Here is a 19,755-nt window from a genome sequence, read left to right as displayed (position 1 = left end):
GAACGCACTGAGGCAGCGTTGGTTTTTGTGGGAGTGCACGACAGTAAACGTGTCTCAATTCCGGAAATCGGTGACCTCGCTAATTGAATGTACTGGTCACCGAGGGCGATGACGATTGCTGGAGTTGACGGCTGCCAGAGCGAATCACAATTCTACCAGCGGTTTTCATTAGTACAAACCGTAGAAAAACATTTTGCACGAAACGAGGGTCTATTACAAGGTTCAGGTTAGTCCCTCCCCGTTTGGCCCATTTTATTTTTGGCAATGGTTCATAAACACTACAGCTTGGGTGACCGTTGAAGTGTTATAAGATCAGCGCTGCATGTTAGGATTGTCTTTACTGTACAAGCAGCTAGTGCATCACTGTATACTAATGGTTTACTCTATAACTAAGACTTATCGGCATTTTAACTTAAGACGCCTTGTCACAGAGTCACTGCAAGATGGCCGCAAATGTAAATGAAAAAACCTGATCGGCTTCCACGACCGTGACAGGGAACAATCTTTTCCCTCACTATTCTTCATTCCTCATCCCCTTTCAAACTCTCACGTTCAAACAACCCAGTGATAGATTAATTATTTGATACACATCGCTAATCTATCAAACTGGGATTATGTCCCTTGCCTAGAAGATGGACCTCGGAGAGAATTTGACTTTTTATGTATTACTCTGACTGATGCATTGTTGTACATTGCTTCTCTTTCTCGTGTCTTTTCTCTCGGTCCTCATTATTTTTTCTGTTCTCTCCATCCGCTTATCTCTGTGCGTATTCCAGGTTGAGACACCTGGAGAAGACCAGTCGGTGTCCCCCCCTAGAACTGCCCTGACCACATCCGGCTTGTTGCGTGGCTTGAACAGCCTGTACTTTCCTGTCTCCCTCCGTCGCTGCTTCCATGAACTCCTACCAGGTAAGAGGGCCTCTAAGTAAGATTTAGTAGAGCTCTCCCTTGGCAGGATGAACGTGACACTGTTTGTTGATTGTGATATCGATTATTTTACAGCCTCTACCTAGTAGCGACCATCGTGCGACGTTTTTTGTTTTGTTTAAAGCACATTTTCGAAAAAGAGTTCAGACGGGATTTTGTGACGCTAACTATTCTTAGAAGATGCTGGCAGCCCCAATACTTTCTGGCTGTCTAACGTTCTTTAGTGCCCACAACAACAGTTTCCTTAGCAGTGCAAAAAGGGAGAGCTTTTCTTGCACCTAGGCAAGACTAGGAGTTTTGGTAAACTTGGCTGACTTCCCGGGGACTCTCCAGAGACTTTCAGACAGTTGCACAGTAATTACCACCATTTTCTATCCCTGCCTCTTTACCTGTCACAGCACACTCACCCTGAGAGCACGGATGTATAGTTTGAAATCGTTGAAAGCAGCTAACATTTGAAAGAAAGAATCTAAACAAACATTTGAGCTCCTGCATATTTAACGTTGCTGAAGAATGAGGCCACTGCGCTCCTTCACATAGTATAGTTATCAATGCTCTGTGTCCTTTGATTTAAAATGCTTACACTTACTGTTCACTTCCCACCGCTACTATGTCAACCAAACCTCTACGGACGCCTTATTATATTTAAGTGCTCTCTCTCTCTCTCTCTCTCTCTCTCTCTCTCTCTTCTTTCTCTTTCTCTTTCTCTCTTTCTCTTTCCTTTCTCTCTGCAATCTCATATTTTGTGTTCCTTTCACAAAACTCTTACTGCCCTCTGGGTCTGTACAGGGGAGGAGGAACTCATTTGACTCTGGCAGAAGCTATCAATTCCACTTAGAGGGAGGGGAGAGAACTTTACCCTTACTTTTCCATTTATCTTCAGTCTGATAGGCTTGTAGGGTGTTAAGAGTTAGTGCATTCTGTACATTCAGATGTTGCAATAAGTATTTTTAGTCAAAAAAAAAAAAAAATCCGGAGAAACCATCCAATTGTCTACAGTTTGCGATGCCATACTCTCCTCATGTTACCATATTCCCAAGTCCCGTTCATCACTCGTCTGGAAATCGAGGATATCAATGTCTTTTTCTCCTGACCGTGAGTGATTATGCTATTGCTGAAAAGGGACTTGTTTTAGACGGGGGTACTTTAGACTGCATGTCACTAAATGGGGGAAGAGACCAAGAGGGACTAAGGGGAGTGATGAAGAGTGTCTGATTTAGTCATTTAAATGCCTCCACTGGAGAGATGGATTCACTGCTCTGCTGTAGGCTAGTAGTACCAGAGAGTAATGCGATCACATCGTCAGATAGAGTTTACAGCAGATGAGGGCTGAAAACTACAAATTGATAATGTAGCCCTAATAGTGTGTGTGTGGGCATGTGAAATGGTGAGTGGGCCTTCCAGTGCCAGTCTATTGTGTTAGCCCTTCTAACCAGATCTAGCCTCTCATTATTGGAGGAGGAATGGTGTGTTGTCTGGGATGTTGTGTTCCACCTCTGAGCTGTGCTGCGGTGTAATGGGGTGTAAAGTACTTCCAGTACAGCGTGCCACCCCTGCCACAGAACCCCCCCCCCCCGCCTGCCAGCTCATAATCTCCCACACAGAGAGCACACTGGAAGATAAAACTGGACAGAAAAAGGTAAGGGCACCATGCTGGAAAAATGTTATCTATATAAGTCTCACCCTACGATGTCTTGCACTGTGGCGTATTGTTGAAATGATTTACCTCCCTCGATACACGCGCCTGAGGGAGGTAAGGGAATGCATGAAACATGGGATTCGTCGGAAGAAGGATCTCGGCTAACCCGCACTGTATTGTATTAGACTGAAAGACTTGTGACACTCAGTCAGTGTGGCGTCCCCGTCATTTAGATGACTCGGTCATTTGCTGTGGCACCCTCAGTCAGAATCGGAAACCTCCCTCAGTCAGTAGCTTACAATCACAACTTTGAGAAATGCCTTATCCCTACAGAACACTGTTTCAGTGTAGACAAGCTGCTTTCACTTCAGCAGCCAGTTCCCATTCACAACATGTCATTGTTTTTTTCCCCCCCCCTCAGTTATTTTCTCGTCAAGTGGAGTAAATAATATTCCCTTCTGTCATCTCGCCAAGATGTTGAGTGTTTGATAACTGAACGCCTGTACGAGAGCACCAAATCTGAGCCTATAGCTTTTTGACGCTTCTCTCTCTAGTCGTATCAGCCCTTTTAACGCTGACAGATTAACACCGCTGTGAATACTACTACCTCTGACAAAAGAGCCATAGTAACAGTGATGGAAGAAAAATAAACTACTGCAAATGCAATCTCCCGGTACTGAAAGAAGTGTTTCTCTCATATCTAAAAAAGGAAAAGAAAAAGAAGAGAAAAAAAATAATATATATATAAATAAATATCCCTAGGAGAGTAGATTGTTTTTTAAAGGAGGCGGGCTGAAATTGTAGTTCCATTATTAGAATTTGAACTCCGTGAGCTCACGACAAAGCTGTGATGAAAACTGTTTCGCCCGTGGGTAGGACATTAACATATCACAACTATTCCTGGAATGTAGCAGGACCTTGTGTCAAATAATTCATTTAATTCAATGTTTTTTGTTTCACACCAGCTGGCATTTTCTTTTAAATAATAAAAACAATCCAAAAATACAGAACATAGACAAGAAACAAGCATATACAGGGATCATCAGGTCCGGAGGACACGAGAACAGAATTAACCAGAGGTCCTTGAAAGCTTTTGTGAGCAGCACGGTCTTGAGCTGTGTTTTTAAAAGAGGACAGAGACACTGCACTAATTATGTCTGGAAGAGACTCTACCCTAATAGTGTTTTCCACAGCCAGCGGCGCCTGTCACCTATAGTTTTTAGTCTGCTGCTGAAGGAAGACGGACCTGGAGGAGGCGAAGGTGCTTGTGAGGCAGGGGAGATAGAACAAGGTCAGACAGGTACTTGTGTCCAGAGTTTAGGATAGGTTGCTAGGTGTGAAACAGGATTTGTAGTTGATGCGTGAGCATAACAGTGGGGCAAAAAAGTATTTAGTCAGCCACCAGAGATTTTGAGTAAAACCCCTTCCATCAGCAAGGGCATTGAAATGAAACGTGCTGGTCTTTCAGCATGACAATGATCCCAAAACACACCGCCCGGGCAGGAGTGGCTTCGTAAGAAGCATTTCAAGGTCCTGGAGTGCCTAAGCCAGTCTCCAGATCTCAACCCCATAGAAAATCTTTGGAGGGAGTTGAAAGTCCGTGTTGCCCAGAACACAGCCCCAAAACATCACTGCTCTAGAGGAGATCTGCATGGAGGAATGGGCCAAAATACCAGCAACAGTGTGTGAAAACCTTGTGAAGACTTACAGAAAACGTTTGACCTCTGTCATTGCCAACAAAGGTATATAACAAAGTATGTGAAAACCTTTGTTATTGACAAATACTTATTTTCCACCGATAATTTGCAAATTCATAAAAAATCCTACCAATGTGATTTCTGATTTTTTTCTCATTTTTGTCGTCATAGGTTGAAGAGGTACCTATGATGAAAATTACAGGCCTCTCATCTTTTTAAGTGGGAGAACTTGCACAATTGGTGGCTGACTAAATACTTTTTTGCCCCACTGTATGTGGAGCTAGTGGAAGTTGAATAGCGCTGGATTGAATTGGTCACGGGGGGGAGGTGTGGGTGAGGACACGTCCAGCACAGTTCTGGACATATTGTAGCCTGTTTAGGCACTTGGCAGATACGGCAACAAAAGGGGTGTTTTTAAAATGAAATAAAACCGTGGATGAGTCGCTCAGCTGCAGGTTTTGATAGTGTGGGTCGTAACCTGGCAATGTTCCAAAGATGGAAAAATGAGACTTTGGTCACACTCTTGATGTGGGCTTCAAACGAGAGCTGACTTAAATGTCACACCCAGGTTGTGAACTTCACTGGAGGGTAGGACCTTGACACCATCAATATTAAGGCTGTAGCTGCTGATTTAGTCAATGATGATGCGAGTGCCAATCAAGACGATACTGTGTCTAAAAATACTTCTTCGGTATCGGTGTCCCTTCCACAGGACGGTTGAGCTAACGTAGGCTAATGCGATTAGCGTGAGGTTGTAAGTGACAAGAAAATTTGGACTGGACTGCACTGTCCAATTTACAGTAGCTATTACAGTGAAATAATACCATGCTATTGTTTGAGGAGAGTACACAATTTTGAACATGAAAAGTTATTAATAAACAAATTAGGCACATTTGGGCAGTCTTGATACATTTTGAACATAAATGCAATGGTTCATTGGATAAGTCTAAAACTTTAGACATACGCTGATGCCATATAGTGGCCAATATCTAAATTGCACCTGGGTTGGAATAATACATTATGGCCTTTCTCTTGCATTTCAAAGATTGTACAAAAAAAATACCAAAACTTCTTTTTTTCCTATTGTCTTTTACCAGATCTATTGTGTTATATTCTACTACATTCCTTTCACATTTCCATAAATGTCAGTGTTTCCTTTCAAATGGTACCAAGAATATGCATATCCTTGCTTCAGGGCCTGAGCTACAGGCAGTTAGATTTGGGTATGTCATTTTAGGTGAAAATTGAAAAAAGGGGCTAATCCTTAAGAGGTTCTGCAGGAAACTAAACTGCATCCACGCTTTGATGTCCTGCAGGCAGCTGACCAGGAGTGCATTGTCAGTGTTTGTGGAGACATACAGCCGAGTGTTGTCAGCATAGAAGTGAAAGCCCAGTCCGTGTTTCCTCAAGATGTTTCTCAGTGGCAGCATGTAGATGCAAAACAATAGTGGCCCCAGAACCAAGCCTTGAGGGGGACACCCTGTTGGACCACAACTGTCTCACCTACTAGGACCGATGGCTACAAACTGGTAGCGAGCAGTGAGAGAGAGACACTGTTCAGGTTCTGACAGGCCCAGGTGCTTCTCCATGCAGTCCAGCAGGAAGGTGTGGCTGACCGTGTCGAGTATGAGGATGATGGCAGCCTCAAGAGTTAGCATTCATGAGGAGGTCATTGCCCCGGTAAGGGCCACCAGTCTTGGTGCTGTGTCTATCTCTGAAACCCAACTGGAAGGGCTCAAGTAGGTTGTGAGTGGCCAGGTGGTTTTGGAGTTGGTTAGAAACAGCACATTCGAGGAAGGAGCTTACTCAGGAAGGGCAGGTTGGAAATGGGCCTGTATTTCTGGAGGTTGTTAGTGTCATTTTCAGGCCTTTTAAGTACTGGTGTGACTGCAAACCATTTTGAGCTGAGGGACACATCCAGTGAAGAGGGACTTGTTGATAATTTCTATGAAGAGAGGCTCCAGAGCAGGTAAGCAGGTGTTTACAAGGGAGGTGGGAATAGGGTCAAGTGAGCAAGTGGTCGGCCTCGTTGTTTTAACCAGCTTACATCAGCTGCAGCGACTGTGGTGAAGGACCTTGACTCGGAGCGTAGATCAACTACAGGGGCCGGAGAGGACAGGATGGTGTTTTGAGGTTTTCAATTTTGCTTTGGAAGCAGCACAGGTATTTGTTGCACTGTTCTGGGGGAGGCTGAGGTAGCAGAATTGTTGACAGGTTGGAGGAGCTTGCTCACAGTAAAGAACAGCACCCGGGAGTTACCACTGCCGGTCCTGAACAGTTGGGAGAGGTAGATTGTCCGAGCTGCATTTGTGGTCTGTTTTTGTTCTTGCTGATGTTACTCAAACATCTGCGCAGGCACCTTTTAGCCCAGTTTTCCGATACTGTCGTTCTAGACGATAGCCCGTTGCTTTGAGAGAGCGTAGCTCCTCAGTGTACCAGGGAGAAGATTTGGAGAAAGACACCAGGTGGGTTTTCAAAGGAGCAACTTCATCCAGTATGGAGGCCAAGGGATGTGTTGTATTGAGCCACAGATCAAATCAAATCAAATTTTATTAGTCACATACACATGGTTAGCAGATGTTAATGCGAGTGTAGCGAAATGCTTGTGCTTCTAGTTCCGACAATGCAGTAATAACCAACAGTAATCTAACCTAACAATTCCACACTACTACCTTACACACACACACAAGTGTAAAGGGATAAAGAATATGTACATAAAGATATATGAATGAGTGGCGGTACAGAACGGACATGGCAGATGCAGTAATGGTACTAGAGTACGGTATATACGTATGAGATGAGTACTGTAGGGTATGTAAACATAAAGTGGCTAGTTTAAAGTGGCTAGTGGTACATGTATTGCATAAGATGGCAAGATGCAGTAGATGATATAGAGTACAGTATATATACATATAGGATGGGTAATGTAGGGTATGTAAACATCTGTATTAAGTGGCATTGCTTAAAGTGGCTAGTGGTACATTTTTTACATAATTTCCATCAATTCCCATTTTAAAGTGGCTGGAGTTGAGTCAGTATGTTGGCAGCGGCCGCTAAATGTAGATGGTGGCTGTTTAACAGTCTGATGGCCTTGAGATAGAAGCTGTTTTTCAGTCTCTCGGTCCCTGCTTTGATGCACCTGTACTGACCTCGCCTTCTGGATGTAGCGGGGTGAACAGGCAGTGGCTTGGGTGGTTGTTGTCCTTGATGATTTTATGGCCTTCCTGTGACATCGGGTGGTGTAGGTGTCCTGAGGGAGGTAGTTTGCCCTGGTGATGCGTTCTGCAGACCTCACTACCCTCTGGAGAGCCTTACGGTTGTGGGCGGAGCAGTTGCCGTACCAGCGGTATACAGCCCGACAGGATGCTCTCGATGTGCATCTGTAGAGTTTGTGAGTGCTTTGGTGACAAAGCCGAATTTCTTCAGCCTCCTGAGGTTGAAGAGGCGCTGCTGCGCCTTCTTCCACACGCTGTCTGTGTGGTGGACCAGTTCAGTTTGCCGTGATGTGTACACGAGAACTTAAAACTTTCACCTTCTCCACTACTGACCGTCGATGTGGATAGGGGGGTGCTCCCTCTGCTGTTTCCTGAAGTCCACAATCATCTCTTTGTTTTGTTGTACGCTTGAGTATGAGGTTATTTTCCTGACACCACACTCCGAGGCCCTCACCTCCTCCGTAGGCCGTGCTCGTCGTTGTTGGTGATAAGCCTACCACTGTAGTGTCATCCGCAAACTGATGGATTGAGTTGAGCGTGCATGGCCACGCAGTCGTGGGTGAACAGGAGTACAGGAGAGGGCTAGAACGCACCCTTGTGGGCCCCAGTGTTGAGGATCAGCGGGTGTGAGATGTTGTTACTACCCTCACCACCTGGGGGCGGCCCGTCAGGAAGTCCAGGACCCAGTTGCACAGGCGGGGTCGAGACCCAGGTCTCGAGCTTGATGACGAGTTTGGAGGGTACTATGGTGTTAAAGTGAGCTGTAATCGATGAACAGCATTCTCACATGGTATTCCTCTTGTCCAGATGGGTTAGGGCAGTGTGCAGTGTGGTTGCATTGCGTCGTCTGTGGACCTATTGGGTCGGTAAGCAAATATGGAGTCTAGGGTGTCCGGTTAGGGTGGAGGTGATATGGTCCTTGACTAGTCTCTCAAAGCACTTCATGATGACGGAAGTGAGTGCTACGGGGCGGTAGTCGTTTAGCTCAGTTACCTTAGCTTCTTGGGAACAGGAACGGTGGCCCTCTTGAAGCATGTGGGAACAGCAGACTGGGATAAGGATTGATTGAATATGTCCGTAAACACCACCAGCCAGCTGGTCTGCGATGCTCTGAGGACGCGGCTGGAAATGCCGTCTGGGCCTGCAGCCTTGCGAGGGTTAACACGTTTAAATGTTTTACTCACCTCGGCTGCAGTGAAGGAGAGCCCGCAGGTTTGGTAGGGGGCCGGTTCAGTGGCACTGTATTGTCCTCAAAGCGGGCAAAAAAAAATTGTTTAGCCTGTCTGGGAGCAAAGACATCCTGGTCCTCGACGGGCTGGTTTTCTTTTTGTAATCCGTGATTACTGTAGACCCTGCCACATACCTCTGTGTCTTGAGCGTTGAATTTCGACTCGATTTTGTCTCTGTACTGGACTTAGCCTGTTTGATTGCCTTGCGAGAGAATAGCTACACTTGTTATCGGTCATGCTTCCGGTCACCTTGCCCTGGTTAAAAGCAGTGGTTCGCGCTTTCAGTTTCACGCGAATGCTGCCCTCAATCCACGGTTTCTGGTTTGGAATGTTTTTATCGTTTGTGGGTACGACATCGTCAATGCACTTCCTAATGAACTCGCTCACCGAATCAGCATATTCGTCAATATTGTTGTTGGACGCGATGCGGAACATATTCCAATCCGCGTGATCAAGCAGTCTTGAAGCGTGGATTCAGATTGGTCGGACCAGCGTTGAACAGACCTGAGCGCGGAGCTTGTTGTTTGAGTTTTGTTGTAGGCTGGAATCAACAAAATGGAGTCGTGGTCAGCTTTTCCGAAAGGGGGCGGGGGAGGGCCTTATAGCGTCGCGGAAATTAGTATAACAATGGTCTAGTGTTTTTCCAGCCCTGGTAGCACAATCGATTGCTGATAGAATTTAGGAGTTTGTTTTTAGATTAGCCTTGTTAAAATCCCCAGCTACGATGAATGCAGCCTCAGGGTGTGTGGTTTCCAGTTTACAAAGAGTCAGATAAAGTTCGTTCAGGGCCATCGATGTGTCTGCTTGGGGGAATGTATACGGCTGTGATTATGATTGACGAGAATTCCCTTGGTAGATAATGCGGTCGACATTTGATTGTGAGGAGTTCTAGATCAGGTGAACAGAACGACTTGAGTTCTTGTGTGTTGTTATGATGATCACACCACTTCTCGTTAATCATAAGGCATACCCCCCGCCCCTCTTCTTACCGGAAAGATGTTGTTTCTGTCGGCGCGATGCATGAAGAAACCAGCTGGCTGCACCGACTCCGTTAGCGTCCCTTGAGTTAGCCATGTTTTCTAAGCAGAGCACGTTGCAATCCCTGATGTCTCTCTGGAATGCTACCCGTGCTCGGATTTCATCAACCTTATTGTCAAGAGACTGGACATTGGCGAATAGTATGCTAGGGAGTGGACGCTGATTGTGCCCGTCTCCGAAGCCTGACCACGAGACCGCCACGTTTTCCCCTTTTTCGGCGTCGCACAGGGTCGCCGGCTGGGATCAGATCCATTGTATTGTGTGGAAGGCAAAACACTGGATCCGTTTCGGGAAAGTCATATTCCTGGTAGGAACGATGATGAGTTGACGTTAATCGTATATTCAGTAGTTCCTCCCGACTGTATGTAATGAAACCTAAGATTACCCGGGGTACCGATGTAAGAAATAACACGTAAAAAAACAAAATACTGCATATTTTCCAAGGAACACGAAGCGAGGCAGCCATCTCTTTTCGGCGCCGGAAGGATAGTTCCACAAGAAAGTCAGTTGAGTTTAGGAGGCCGATAAAATCGGCACAGCAAGTACTGATACAGAGCCAGGGATTTTGAAAGCCATGCATTCAAAAGATGAGACAGCTGGTACTGGAGTAGACTTCACAGTGAATGTCTTGACCTCTATCAGTGATGTCATTCATTAGTCAGCCTTTGTTGTTTATGGATGCATTTAAAAGCCTCAGTTGAATAACTTTGGAAGTTGCCTGAGGTGAAACCTGCAGAACTGGCCCTTGTCCTTTATCATCCACATCCGGTGTGCATGATCTACTGTTCGCATTGCGAGTGCACACACAAGATTTAAGTTTGTTCATTAGTCTCCTACCGCCCCGTCGTCTTCGCCGTCTGCAGTTTTTCCGGAGGATCCCGTGTTGCATAAGATTGTTCTCTCAGCTCCCTGCACAGGGTTGTTTAAAATGTTCATAAACTTCTGAGGAATCCTTGGGTGTAGTGAGCGATAGTTGCTGCCATTTTCTGTATCTTTTGGTCCAGCCTTTGGCGCAGTAGATATGAGATAAGAAGAGATCTAAGGATCTGAGCTGGTATTTGAATCCAAATTATTAGCTAGAAGTCGTCAAATATGTTAACTAATTTAACGTTGTTGATTTTAAGAAAGAAAAACCAGATGTGTTCAATATAAAAAACAAAGTTTGTTATTTTAGAATGCACATAAACACTTAAAACAAAATATAAGTTTGCAGGAGTAAACTACCAAGTCTGCCACTAGGCGCTATTGCACAGGGATGCAAACGAGTCACCGTTCAGTGGAATTCGCTGTTTTGAATCCGAAATAGGTGACCTAGGTGGTTTGTGTAGATCCGATGAGAAAAGTTTTGGGGGGGTGGGTGGATCACTACTGGCTGTAAGCGATCGAGTGATGTGCGTTTGGAGCAATACTGGCTGTATCCAAGGCTCAGCCAATCGTTCACATAACAACAGAATGCAGCGCAGCACGCGACTGAAGAAAAGAGAGACAACCAATTTACTAAGAAAGGAGAGACAACCAGTTACAACATCAGCGCGCGCTCTGGAAAGGCAGCTTGTCAGTTACGCGTCCCCTGAATGATAACGAATAACACCGTACCCAAACCGGCAGCTTGCAAATTGATTTTGTCCCCCCACACCAAACGCGATCACGACACACAGGTTGAAATATCAAAACAAACTAAACCAATTATATTCATCTGGGGAGAGGTCGAAAAGCATTAAACATTTATGGCAATTTAGCTAGCTTGCAGTTGCTAGCTAATTTGTCCGATTCAGCGAGCTTGCTATTGCTAGCACATTTGTCCTGGAATATAAACGTTCAGTTGTTATTTTACCTGAAATGCACAAGGTCCTCTAATCCGACAATTAATCCACACATAAAACGGTCAACCGAGTCATTTCTAGTTATCTCTCCTCCTTCCAGGCTTTTTCTTCTTTGGAGTTTTATATGGCGATTGGCATCTAACTTTCATAGTTACCACAACGATGACCAAACTCAGTTCATCTTTCAATCACCCATGTGGGTATAACCAATGAGGAGATGGCACGTGGGTATCTGCTTCTATAAACCAATGAGGAGATGGAGAGGCAGGACTTGCACTGCGTTCAGCGTCACAAATAGAACTGACTTCTATTTTAGCGCTTGGCAATGCAGACGCTCGTTGGCGCACGTGAGCAGTGTGGGTGCAATAGTTGAATAACATGCATGTTTACATTTATTTTGCATAAACGCGTTAGTTGCTTACTGGACCCTGGCAATCTGTGTGAAATGTTAACGAACTTACCACTATCTGTTAACTAATGTTTTCCCTCTACAGTATGTGGTTAATTTTCAGAATGAGAGAGTTAGGTGAAAATGAGCCGTTGCTTATTAAACAAGTGGATTCAGGGATCAAGTGTAGCTGGAGCTGGGCCTGGTTTAAACTGGATGCCGCTATAGAGGTGACAGGAACACCACACACTTTCCCTCTTTCTCACTTTTCCTGGCACATTGTAGAACAGATGTCCACAGGCAGAAAGTGTACAATGTAATAATATGCAGTGTAGCCCAAAGATAGTTTTTGTTGTGTTGAACTTGACAGTAACACGTGTGTAAGTGAGTGGGGGATTATAATTGTTTTTACTCCGTGAATGTTATTTTTGCACACATGTAGCCTTGTTCACTTGATCGATGTCTATAGTGGCCACTATAATAGAGCAATAATAGAATGCCTGTTTGTTTCATTCTATTTCTACTTAAGATGGGGTTTTTTTTGTGTTTTTTCCCGCAAGTGCAATATTTGTGTGTGTGGTCACAAGCGTTCTATTATTAAGGCTACCTGCAATATTAGTGTGTTGTTTTTTTCTTCTCAAGACTTGAGTGTCATTTGCAGTAAAGTCTAGGCAAAAAATAACATTGGATTGCTTTCTTTACATTTTTTTTTTAGCTATGGGTTAGGTTCACATGAACCACTTTTTTTATTTTACACACGGAGACTGATCATGCAGATCATATTCTTTGTTTTAATTAGTTAAAACCTGCGTTTCTCCCTGGCGGGGATTTGTTTGTTGTTGCATGTTTCAGTGCGACAAAAAAAAAGGTCACCTTTTTGGGTCCTCGCCAGTTTGCATCCCTGATTGCAACCATCAACGACAGCAGCTGGTTCAAAGGTACATACTTGAAAGCGTTAACGTTAGAGGTTGAGGTTCACTCTCTTCAGTCAAAGGGAATAAATAGTAGCTTGTTTCTTGCTTTGTTTTTTTCTTGTATTTTTCTTTTGGGGGGCTTAGCTATTTTGTAGCACGTTCACCTTTGGGCTTAATCTGCCGTCACAGACTAATTTGTTATCATTTGTGTTAATGAGTGTTGATGCGGTGCGCAGGCTGAGTCATGAGTTTCGGGGGGGAGCCTTGAGTGAAGCCGATGCCCTCATCCATCATCCCAATACAGCGGTCTCACAGGAGATCTACTCGGGCAGAGCTGTGACCCTCTTCCAGGCAAACAACCAGGACTAGGAGATGGCTTTGAGTTTTAATGTGTGCGTGTATGTGCAAGACCTGCACTGTTATGTCTTCCATCTGACCATGTAAGAGAGGACAGGGATGTGCCACGAGCCGACAAAATATCCACATTTCATCTGAACACATTGTTTACCTAAATGTCACTGTTTTTTCCCTTTTTGTTTTAACACAATCCATACAGTATACTCATCGTAAGTCAGTTTCATTGTACGTAATGAAGATATATCTTTTTTTCTGGCTGTGTATCTGAATGTACATGTACAGGTGAGAAAAGTAATACTGTATCTCTTATTGTTCCACTTTAGAGATCTAACGCTATCTGTCTGAATTCTTTACAGGTGGCGTACATGAGGCTGTAATGTCAGAGGTCAAGAGCCATGGATCCACTCGTCTTTCCTAGAGGGAGGATCAGCAGAAGAAACACCGGAACACTAGAGTACAGTTACTTATCTGTCAGACTCATTTGAGTGAAGCCAATGCCCTCATCCATCATCCCAATACGGCGGTCTCACAGGAGATCTACTCGGGCAGAGCTGTGTTCAAGGCGCACATAATGGAAAACCAAGTTCCATTGCCCAAGTTCAGCTGGTGCACACCTCCGAGTGGAGCATTCACCTTAAAGAACGATCATTCCGTTATACGTTTTGAAAAGGTTTCTTCAATTTGGTCCTACTGAACATGACCCTGATAGCTGCTGTAATGCCAGACCATGTAAAAAGACTTGTGACTAATCATTCCAATGGAATGTCTGAGTTATTGATGACCTGTCCAGATTAAATAGTGACTCTGACTAACATGCCTGTGTTGAAATGTGTGTTTTTTAGCGGGGGGGGGGGTCACTTTTATTGTAAATAAGAATATAATATGTTTCGAAACACTTCTGCATGAATCATGCAGAAGTGCTACCATGATTATGGATAATCCTGAATGAATCGTGAATAATGATGAGTGACAAAGTTACAGACGCACAAATATCTTACCCCCAAAAAATGGCTTGGGGGTAGGTAGGATATTTGTGCGTCTAACTTTCTCACTCATAAATATTTTGGGTTTTTTTAGGATTTTTCTTTTCGTCTATTTTTTTTTTTTTTTTTTTTTTAATAAAAGTGACTCCAAAATGACACTACATTATTTACCATGCATTTCTTTTGGGCACAAAATCATTTGAAACACAACCAAAACAAACAGCAAATGCATCGAAAACATTGTAGTCACAAGCTTGATGTAGTCAATGCATGCTATGGATATGGGACCAAGTACTTAACTTCTTACTACTTTAATACACAAGTGAATTTGTCCCAATACTTTTACTCCCCTAAAATGGGGGAACTATGTACAACAACAAAAAAACGGTTCACCCGATATGGATGAAAATACCCTCAAATTAAAGCTGACAGTCTGCACTTTAACCTCAGTCATTGTTTGATTTCAAATCCAAACTGTTGAAGTATAGAGCCAAAAGAAGAAAAAATCCTACACTGTCCCAATAATTACAAAGGGCACTGTATGTAACCTCTGACAGGTGGTATCTTTTTGGACAGGCTTTCATTTTACCTCTCTACAACCACTTTTCCTCGCCACACTACCTGCTGCTGTGTGAGAGGGAAACCAGCTGACAGCATCATTATAATAACTCTGCTATAATTACTTTTTTTTCTTTTTTTTACCAGAGAGCTAGTAATTGTGGTTGCATATGAGATCGAACGCTCCAGAGTTTTCTGAATGTCAGCTAGCGACGCTTTAATTACAAATACCTCAGATTAATGTGCACTAGAATCTCAGCCCGCTTTACAAGTACATGACGACATACCGTCGATGCAGAATGGTTATACATTATGCGGAATATTCTTCTATAGCTCCATTAGACTCCAGGAAAGCCTGTGTGATTCAGTTTCATTTTGAGGATTTGAATGTTCTCTTACAGTGGGTCTATAAACAAGGCATAGCCGATAATAGGACACACATATTGTGCATCCCCATGGGGCTGTAAGGAGGTCATTGTTGGTAGCAACTGTAAACCGAATAGCAATGAAGTGGAACACGGTCTGCACCATTAAGAATAAGGGAAAGAGTTATATTCAGCATCGCTTAATGTCTATAGTTAGCCGGCTAAAAGGTCAGGAGCTAAGCTTCATGAAAAACGAAGTTAACCAAATGTACTGATTTGTATTTGTTTTTGCTCTCTATTTCAGGGCTTTTCAGACCCATCTTGTCTCATGGTTTTGTTAACCAATATAAGGACACAACTATAGTGAATCCCAACACGGGTACAGTATAAGGTGGTCATTGTTGGTAGCTGTACAACCGCAAGAAACTAACAGGGTCTACCCTAGCTGATGTAGATGCAGAGTTAGACCAGCTTGTATCTGTCTATAGTAAGATCAAAGGTAGACTATAACAGTACTGTATAACGGGGGGGGGGAACTAAGCTTCTCAACACGGATCCAACAGAAAGAACAAATGTATCGAGCACTAAGCTCTATTCCTGGATATTTCTTTGCCGTCTCTGTTTTGGAGCTATCCAGGCCTACCCCTCTCCATTGTCTTGTGATTAAGACAAGCTATCTGCATAGGTTATATAGCAGACAATGAGAGACGATTCAGCATTGTCTCTGCCAACGTAAGGTGTCTTGTGTTATTTTTACAAGCTCCCCGGGAGATGTAGATACCCCTGTTTGCCTCCCTGGATCTGCCACATGCTGATGCGGCAAGTGACAATTACTTTTAAAAAAATAGAAAGGCATATTGTGCTCACTGAGGTGGCAAAGCAGAGAGTGAATTGGCTAATTAAATATATCCAGTGTTGAACAGTCAAGAGGGTCTCGGCTCTCTTTCCAGCCCTTGTCACACGAGAGTCAATTAAGCGAGCTCGAAATAAACCATCAGCGTGAACCGAAGCAGACTGAGTGGGAAGAGGTACCGGAAGAGTTGCCCTCGTTCTGAAGACACACACACGACAGATACATCAACAGTGTTTATTGTAGGGAATCACTGCGTTTTGCAGCTTTGAGGAGATGCTGTCTTTCATTCCCCCTCATCTTTGATCGAAGAAAACGGTATCAAATGGAGAGAGAAAAATGATCCTCCAAGATGACGTTGGGCTGCCCGTGTTGTCATTGTACTGCTCATTAGTCTCCTCGGCTAGTTATCTCTAGAGAAATGCACAACTGAAATTCTTAATTTTTCTTCCTATTTCGACCTATGATTTGGACGTGGCTTGACAGGGTTTTTTTTCGTCTCAGAGGATGCCTTTTAGAAAAGGTAGAAAAGGAAGAGATCGAAACCCACCTTGAGAGAATAAAAGGTTATAACTAGCCTTTATTACTGTAACTCTCAAATGTGATTACGGTCTTACATTTGTATCTAATCTAAGGGGTAACACTGGCTGCGTGCGACTGTGTGTTTGTCAATCAGGGAGCTTGTATGTGATGGCAAGATTGAAAATGTGTTGCATGGGAGATTAGGCACACACTACTTCTGGAGAACACACACACACACACACACCAATTTAAGAAAGGGGACCCATTCAAACTCATTCAGTTATGGATGGCAGTAACACATTTCATAGACATTTCTCCCCTTCCTCACTGACTCTCTGGAGTTCTCAGTGCCCCCAAAACAGACACAGTAGGCCTGTTTCCCAGACACAGATTAAGTCCAATCCGGGACTAAGACACATTTTCAATGGAGACTGATTTTATTTTTATCTGTGTCTTGGAAACCGTCCAGTGAGTATAAGACACTGATACCCCATTTTATTCTCCAACCCCTGCAAATGTTTTCAGTTTTCTCCCAACTCCCATTGTAGATAGCCCATTATTAGATAACATCACATACGTACGGACAGACCCATTCAGAGCTTTACGATATCAATTTCAGATTGGATGTTCCAGGCATGTGCCTATAATGAATTCGTTCTGTATTATTTTTTAGATTAACTGGGACGGGTGGTGTCTGAGATTACATGTGACCTGTGTAAAGGGTGAGCTCCATTGGTATAAAGTCAGAGGAACCAAGCTCCTACCTCATTTCTTTTAGTCAATGAGGCATCGGATAGAGTTCCTGCTGCAGTCAACCAGCCCTAACGTTTTCTCTGCCTAAGTGCATCTTCAAGCTTATTCCCCCTACAAATGATTCCTGAGCCTTTTGATATTCTCTCTTTGTGAATCAGTGTCATTACTGTGGTTAAAAGATATGAGTAAAAAAGAAATGCTATCAAAAGCAGGTGGAAATAATATGATAGCTTTCTTTGCTGAAGGGCACGCCAAGATAATATTGCCATCTTTTATTTCTCTCTTTTCTCCCTCTCTGAGCATGCTTATTACTCTTCCCATCTTTCTATAATTCGTCTTGTTCTTTCATTTTCTCATCTGATACATTTCTCTTCTTGCTCTTACGACTACAGAGGACTAGCTTCCTCTCTTCCTATCCTAACCCCTTCCTCACCCCCCTCTCTGTCCCTCTCCACACCTTCAGCTACGTCCGCTATTACCCTCCTATGCTCCTTATCCTCTCTCCCCACCCCCCCCTCTCTCTCTCCTCTGCGCCTCCCTTACTCCCTCTCCCTCCCTACCGCTCACTAATATAGCATCGTGGTGTATCTGCGGGTCCTCTGTGACTCATTACTTTGCCCATTGGCCTGGGTGCCACCCCCGAACGAGAACCTGTGAAAATGCCATCCCCGCAGTGAAAGGTTTGAGCGTACAGTAGTGCCAGCCCTCCCCTGGGCAAGGATGGTACCACCACATCTGTGTGGCATGAGATGCGCAAGATTACATCTTGCTCTGGATTCTGTGCTACTGTTCTCCAGAAAAATAAACAGCCATAATATATGGGTAAATTGCATAGCAGACACACATTACAATTATAAACACTACTAATGTATGTTACATGTGAATTAATTGTTAATGGGCGACTTGTACTCCCACAGCTGTCCACTAAAACTCATGATAGGACAAGATGGTGTGATGGCATTCAGTCAGTCAATTTTAACATTATAATCGAAACAATCTGAAGCAGCATCTGTGCACTCAGTATCAATATTTTAGGATATATACAAAGCATTAGGAACACCTGCTCTTTCCATGACGTAGACTGACCAGGTGAATTCAGGTGAAAGCTATGATCCCTTATTGATGTCACTTAAATCCACTTCAATCAGTGTTGCTGAGTTAAAGGATAAAGAAGGATTTTTAAGCCTGAATGGGCAAGCCAAAATATTTACAGTTGAAGTCAGTTAGGATCACCACTTTATTTTAAGAATGTGAAATGTCAGAATAATAGAGAGATTTATTTCAGCTTTTATTTCTTTCATCACATTCCCAGTGGGTCAGAAGTTTACATACACTCTATTAGTATTTGGTAGCATTGCCTTTAAATTGTTTAACTTGGGTAAAACGTGTCGGGTAGCCTTCCAAAAGCTTCCCACAATAAATTGGGTCAATCTTGGCCCATTCCTCCTAACAGAGCTGGTGTGACTATGTCAGGTTTGTAGACCTCCTTGCTCGCATACGCTTTTTCAGTTCTGCCCACACATTTTCTATAGGATTGAGGTCAGGGCTTTGTGACTTTGTTGTCCTTAAGCCAATTTGCCACAACTTTGGGAGTATGCTTGGGGTCATTGTCCATTTGGGAGACCCATTTGTGACCAAGCTTTAACTTCCTGACTGATGTRTTGAGATGTTGCTTCAATATATCCACATCATTTTCCTGCCTCATGATGCCATCTATTTTGTGAAGTGCACCAGTCCCCCCTGCAGCAAAACACCCCCACAAGATGATGCTGCCACCCCCGTGCTTCACGGTTGGGATGGTGATCTTCGGCTTGCAAGCATCCCCCTTTTTCCTCCAAACATAACGATGGTCATTATGGCCAAACAGTTCTATTTTTGTTTCATCAGACCAGAGGACATTTCTCCAAAAAGTACCATCTTTGTCCCCATGTGCAGTTGCAAACCGTAGTCTGGCTTTTTTATGGCGGTTTTGGAGCAGTGGCATCTTCCTTGCTGAGCGGACCTTTCAGTTATGTCGATATAGGACTCGTTTTACTGTGGATATAGATACTTATGTACCTGTTTCCTCCAGTATCGTCACACGGTCCTTTGCTGTTGTTCTGGAATTGATTTGCACTTTTCGCACCGAAGTACGTTCATCTCTAGGAGACAGAATGTGTTTCCTTCTGACCCACTGAAATTGTGATACAGTAATTATAAGTGAAATAATCTGTCTGTAAACAATTGTTGGAAAAATGATTTGTCATTCACAAAATAGATGTCCTAACCGACTTGCCAAAACTATAGTTTGTTAACAAGAAATTTGTGGAGTGGTTGAAAAACGAGTTTTAATGACTCCAACCTAAGTGTATGTAAACTTCCGACTTAAACTTAAGTGCCTTTGAACAGGGTATGGTAGTAGGTGCCAGGTGCACCGGTTTGAGTGTGTCAAGAACTGCAGTGCTACTGGGTTTTTCACGCTCAACAGTTTCCCGTGTGTATCAACAATGGTCTACCA

At 43.7% G+C, this 19,755-nt stretch overlaps 1 long non-coding RNA gene across 1 annotated transcript; it reads left to right on the top strand.

Annotated features, from left to right (window-relative positions):
• Nucleotides 1–867: 867 nt before the first annotated feature.
• On the top strand, nt 868–14,041 carry LOC111965290 (uncharacterized). The gene is made up of 2 exons (XR_002877494.2): nt 868–909; nt 13,584–14,041. It is a non-coding gene; the product is annotated as an uncharacterized lncRNA (long non-coding RNA).
• The last annotated feature ends 5,714 nt before the right edge of the window (nt 14,042–19,755 follow it).

This window comes from Salvelinus sp. IW2-2015, linkage group LG6.1 (genome assembly GCF_002910315.2).
Source record: "Salvelinus sp. IW2-2015 linkage group LG6.1, ASM291031v2, whole genome shotgun sequence".
Classification (NCBI taxonomy): Eukaryota; Metazoa; Chordata; class Actinopteri; order Salmoniformes; family Salmonidae; genus Salvelinus; species Salvelinus sp. IW2-2015.
Note: the sequence above shows the minus strand (reverse complement) of the source record. Positions and strands in the feature narration are given on the sequence as shown.